Consider the following 6,265-nt stretch of genomic DNA (forward strand, 5'->3'; position numbering starts at 1 on the left):
AGGCCTCTTAGTCTCTAACTTAACTACACAACAAAATTCATTCTTGCCTGGGGTGTTCAAAACAATACCAAAACCAATTAAACGATGTCTCAACATCGATCAAAACAGTGACTAAGCAACCAGTAAAACAACGTTTCAACATTGACAAAAGCAGTGATTAAGCAACTAGAAAACGACGTTTCGGTGCGCCACTCACTCTGAATGTCAGATTTGCTCACGTTATCGCGTCTGGTAGCATTATCCTAACTGGCGTCACCCCCCTTAGGTCATGGGAGACCGCGAACACGGGTGAGGACGTCGCTCCATGAGCTAAAGTTAGGTTGTCCTTGAGTAGTTTTAACTGTTTGCGCAGCTGAAAGAGGACTTTTAGGTCTGGATCGGAATCCAGTTTGACTTTCGATGGAGTGTATTTGTCTGGGTCAGTCAGATACAGTATCATCGAGTTAATTGCAGGATCATCCAACTTCTGAAGTTGGATGATGTCTGGGTCAGTTGAAAATGACTTTTCATATTTTAAAAGAACTTGGCGAGTGTTGTCTCTGTCTTCATCAGATGTCAGAGCGTCGGCTTGGGCGACCACCTGTTCAATCTGTGATGATACTGTTAAGGGTTCTTGCTCCGTGGGGAGCTCCAACGAATCCTTTTCTGAGTCGTCGGACCTGTCTATGGGTAAGACACCATAGGTTTGTGGTCCTTGGTCGACGTCATTGGTTGAGAAAAGAGCGATGGCCTCTGATGGTTTCGTGAAACATACTGGCCCAGCTTCTTGACTCGGTACCAGGTTATCTGGGAGTCCTCCCAGAACTGGAATGCCTAGTTCAAAATCATGAAAATCAGGGTCTGAGTTTTCAGTTTGCGATGACTCATCATCGTTTGTGTGTGAGTTTATCCCCCCTTCGTCCGATGAGGGGTTCTTGGAGGCAACAACAGCAATGTCATGGTGTGTTTCACCGACATCTGTAATGTTGTCATTTGCGCCTTCAGATTTAGTAGCGATCGCATCACTACATAGTGCTCCTGGTTGGATTCCCATTTCAGCGTGTATCAAAGTTTCTAAAAACCTTTGTATTTCCTCTGTCTCTTCCGAGCTCAGAGGTGTAGGGCCTATTTTCTGGAACTTTTGTGATTTTTTCGCCTCGGGACGTTTCGTCCGAGGTGGGAGGCGGCTAGGTACGTCTTTTGGGGGTTCCTCTTTGGACATCCCCTGATAATATGGGTCCTCTTGGATCCCATATCTTTGCGTCCTACGCATGTCCCATTTACGATGATCACGTCCATCCTCTGAAAGAGGAGCCTTTTTGTCCCAGCGTGCACCTTCATTACGTGGTTTGTTAGTTTGAAAATACTGCCTTTTCTCGCCTGTTTTAGGAGGAGGTAGCGTCGCGCGCATTCCTTCCATTTCCAGGGAGTGGGGTTTAACCTTTATACCAGGAAACACCTCTATGGGCGTCTTATCATGAGAACATGCCCCGAATACATTCACAGCACACTGTTTAATCTCATTTATGGATTTTTCTCTGAAATTTGCCATAATTTGTACTGACATGCGTATGTCAGTGTGGAGATTTTTGCTGAAAACATATTTAAAATTTTCTTCTTCCTCCATTCCGGTTTCATTTCTGTAACCAAAATAAGCTTGGAAGATTCTTTTGTAATAAATCTTTGGATGTTCATTCTTTCCCTGCTTGACCTTGTCAGCGGCTGGGAAACCAGCAGGTTCCGTGCAGGGGTCGTACTCTCTGATCAAAGCTTCACACAGAAGGTTGTAATCCTTTCTCGTTGTATCAGGTAGACGCTCGATGAAGGTGAATACCTCTCTGTCCGAAGTGAGCCGTATCAGACTGATCTTATCCTCAACCGTAGCATTAGGATAATCTTTCAATCTGAATTTGAGATCTTTCAGGTACGCTTTTGTTCCAGTTGAACCCATCGGTCCCGGTACAAAGCGTTGTACATATTTTGAGATTTTTTTGCAAATCATCCATTGAAGGAGACAGTATCAACGGTCTCTCTTGTGTGGTTGGTGGTGCAAATTGGTGAAGGTCTGCCCCTACCACCCGAGATGGGGGTGGGGATGACGGAATGGTGTTAAACGTAGGAGGTTCAAGTCGGTGCAGATCCATCCCTATCACCCGAGATGGGGGTGTTACAACGGGGCTAAGAGTAGGAGGTGCAAGTCGGTGCAGACCCGTCCTTATCACCCGAGGTGGGGGTGTTGGAACGGGGCTAAGAGGAGGAGGTGTAACAGCATCTGTCTGGGGTGGTTGTGGCTGACCAGGACCCTGACCTTGTTCGTCCCTGAGTCCCAGACCAGCTCGCCCCACGTCAGAAATCTTGTTTGTTGCTGTGGCTAGATTCTCCTCACAAGCTTTCAGGCGCTCCTGTGATGTCTGACATTCACTTTGTAAAAGCAGACATTGTTGGAGAAATATCGCCTTTTCCGCTTTGCAATCCTCCAGCTCCTTTAATGCTTGCTGCAACTGCTGTTGTAGCACATCGTTGTCTGAACACGCGGCTTGGTACGCACGGTCTCTATCCCTAATCCTCCCCTCATATGATTGAGCCTGTACTGACAGCTCAGTCTTTGAGAGGTCCCTATCAATCTGAAATTGTTCTTTCTCCAATGCAGACTCATTCATCAATCCGTCACACCTCTCCTTTTCAGATTCATATCCTCTGGATAGCATGACATTTCGTGCAACCTGATGGTCCAATTCCGCTTTGAGAAGCAGGGAAATTTTTGCTAACCGTTCACGGCTCGATTTTGTATCCTCTGACACTTTAGCTCCTTTTGCCAAACTTTGCAGTACTTCATCTCTTTGATTGTCATCAAGGTCTTCTAATTGCCCTAATTGATTACCAATAATTGAATTTGTTAAAATATGTAAAGCCGTTTGGACGGCATCTTTGGAGTGCAAGAGGTCAGTGTTTACCTCTTCGTTCGCCATCATCCGCTATTAAAAATTTAAATAGGAGATGTAATTGTTTAGGTGGTAAAATAAAATCAGAAGAGTTTCTCTCTACTGATATATTTACTCTTATTTAGTGATTTAACAATTAAACGTGCATTATCTTTTAGCAAATGAGTAAACTTTATCAACTCTGTGAATATCTGTAACTGTATCTTTTTAAAAAGTTTCTAATTTTTCATTTTGTCCCTCCTGTTTGAGGAATTCAGTGAATGAAAAAATGTCCTGGTAAATGCCTGTCTGCATAAATACCTTAATAACTTTTTAAATGCAAGATAACAGTGATTACTCAGTTTTGAGGAACGTTTATTAACTCAAAAATGCCTTTCAGAAAGAAAATACGTTTAATTTCACTAAAATAACCTAAAAAGCGAAGTGAAAACCTGTGATCTCAAGTCTCTCCAGAAGGTGGCAGCATAACTTTACTCATTTTAACTCAGACACTGTTAGTGTTATCCAGTAGGAGTCGCTATGACTTCCTGTGGCATCCGGTCGTTAGCTGGTAGCTTAAAATTAGCATCGGCTAGACTCGGTTAAAACCAACATTTCTGAACGGATTTTTTACTCAAACGTGGCAAAATTTTAGCAATTAGACTTCGAAGACTTAGCAGCTGATCAGAATACAGCTTTTAAAGCGTTTTTGAACTTTAAAAAGCAGATTTTATTCCCTATGAAAAACGAGTTTTCATTTCCGGGTCACGTGACTGAATCCACCAATGACAAAGCAGCTTTGGGGTGAGAGGAAATGACGTAGGCACGTCATTCACTTCTCAGCGAATCAGAGCGCTCCACAGCAGCCAATTCAACCAATCACGCAGCGTTTTCCCCAGCTAGCATGTTAGATTTATCTGAACAAGTCCGTCAACTTTTTCGTCTTTTAAACTGTCAAAATGCACCTTTTTCTGTTAAAAATGTAATCAATAAGCTCCCAGCTGCACGGAGTCGGCGCCCCGGTCTCAAAAACGTCTTTCTAGCTATTTAAACAACTCGTTCGAACCTTTTCAGAACCGAGCCGGTACCAGAACCACGTCTGAACCGTCTTTAAACAGAATAAAGCGTTTCCACACAAATCCAGCTTAGTTACACATAACAGACGTACAATTTCAGCTTTCATAAAGACATATGACTCACAATTTCAGCTTCAAAACATTGCCAGCGTAAACATGCAGCGTCTAGCTCCAAGCGCGCAGCTTCAGCACGCTGCAGTCTGCTATTTCTCCATGCCAACATGAAATATCAATTATTACATGCATACACAGTCCATTCATGAGCACGTTACGGGCCACCAATATGTAGATGAACAGATGCTGAGATATATTCATCAATTAAAACGGATTCTTCATTTTTCTGGACTGAATAAAACGTGCATTGAATTTAATGAAATGTAACGTGAGACGTCATTTATCTTTGACCCATCAAAATGAATGTGGTCATTTATTTTACAGAATCAAAGTTTAACATCAAACATTTACATTAATTTGGCAAAATATGAAAATAACAACATCATTAATCAGCTTTACAACCAGGAAAACCATACGGCCATGATTTTCCGTTGCTTCACCACAGACATTAATGAAAACTGTACAATTATGATCAATTATCCACACCGCGGTGGATGAGCACTTTACACAGACATTTCTAAATTATCTGGAAGGATTTCTACTTGAGAGAAGAATTTAAAGATGGAAATGAAGTTTAAAGGGAGTAAAAGATGGTGTGTGAGGGGGAGTGTTGACCAGAACCGACACTCTCCATTCGAACCCAGCTTTTCCTCGGTACGCTTAGTAGTAAACTTGACTCATTACCTCTCTGATGATGGATCAGAAGAAGAGGAGCTCCGGTTAACGCTACCTGTCCAGCGTCTCCATAGGATGGCTGTGACTCGTCCGAAGTAGTGACGAGATTCCGTCCGACACAAGCTCACCTCAGCAAGTGGACTTCACATGAGTGGAGTCCTTCAGAAGTTCCACTCAGAGGTGGAAGATGTTATAATCCAAACTCGGAAGAGCCTTATCATGGCTGGACTTCTGTTCTCCCAAACGACTTCACAGAACTGCGAACATCACAGAACTTCTCCGCGCTCAGCCTGGAGAACCAGGAAGTACCGGCATTTTAAAGAGCTCTATTCCCGGTCCATTTGGGAGTCCCTGATTGGTCAATATCAACCAGACAGGGGTGTGGTTTGTGACGTAAGAGGTTACTAGAAGTCAGAAAACAGCAAGAATTGTTATGGAACAGATTAAAACTGTTCTCAGAGACAGAGAGAGTTTTGTTTTGGCGAGTTTGGAGAAACAGGTGCCAACTCCTCTGTTTACGTCTGAGAGGATTTTAAAACAAGACAGTTGTTCCAACACATGTCTGCTTCGACTCCTGACCTTGGAAAAGGCACACTTGCTCATTCAAAGACAGAAATCAGAAAATGCATAATTACTCTGTAACAGGCCTTAATCATGAATTCTACTTTGCATAAGCAACTAAAAAATCATTGTTACTGTTTTACAGTTAATAAAATTGATTAGTTCACTGCAACATCTAAAATGGTTTGAACTAAAACACTTTGATTATCAACATTTGTAAAATAGTAATGATAATAGAAAAGAGAGTGTTCTTTCACTTGATTTTCAAGAAAGAAAGTCTCAGGATGGGTGAACCTGTATTTCTGGATTCAAATCAATGAAATGACAGTTTCTGTCCCACAAGGTTCTTAAGGTCAAGGGTTTTGACCTTAGGCTTAGTTTTGACATCAGGTTAAGTTCACTACAGTGCCCCCTTTGGAAATCATCACCTGTCCATGGGGATGAATTCCAAACATGAACTTACGCCTTCGATTGTCCTTGAAGCTTGATGTAATCCAGCAAAGAAACAAGAGTCAAGAGTAATCCAGCAAGGAAAACAAAAGTCAAAAGTAATCCAGCAAGGAAAACAAAAATCAAAAGTAATCCACAATGTTCTTGGTAATTCCATTGTGTTGATTATAATTCCATAACGTCGTCGGTAAATCCACAACGATTGGAAGTGTTGATTAATCAGCATACAGAGGGGTACCCTTGGATTGAACTGAAGATGCGGCCACTGGATGAAGAGCGGAGACCAACGTCAGGATTGCAGGTCGCCTCCAGCGAAGGTCGTCTCTGGGCGACGTCCAGTCGGTGCCGTTCTGGTTCAAATGTGACATGCAATTATGTGGTTTAAGGTGGGCTTATGAAGGGGATTTTACATAAGGCCTTAAACTATATGCACCTGGTGTGTAAGCTATTATGGTTGGGAACAGCTACAACTACCAGTTAAGGGGTGGA

At 42.6% G+C, this 6,265-nt stretch overlaps 1 protein-coding gene across 1 annotated transcript in view; it reads right to left on the bottom strand.

The window, feature by feature from the left end:
* The window catches only part of cdk14 (cyclin-dependent kinase 14), a gene marked incomplete at its 3' end in the record, with an annotated part of 171,082 nt that overhangs the window by 64,158 nt on the left and 100,659 nt on the right, over positions 1–6,265 (bottom strand).

The sequence above is a fragment of the Nematolebias whitei genome, chromosome 5 (genome assembly GCF_014905685.2).
Source record: "Nematolebias whitei isolate Nwh7 chromosome 5, NemWhi1, whole genome shotgun sequence".
Taxonomy (NCBI): Eukaryota; Metazoa; Chordata; class Actinopteri; order Cyprinodontiformes; family Rivulidae; genus Nematolebias; species Nematolebias whitei.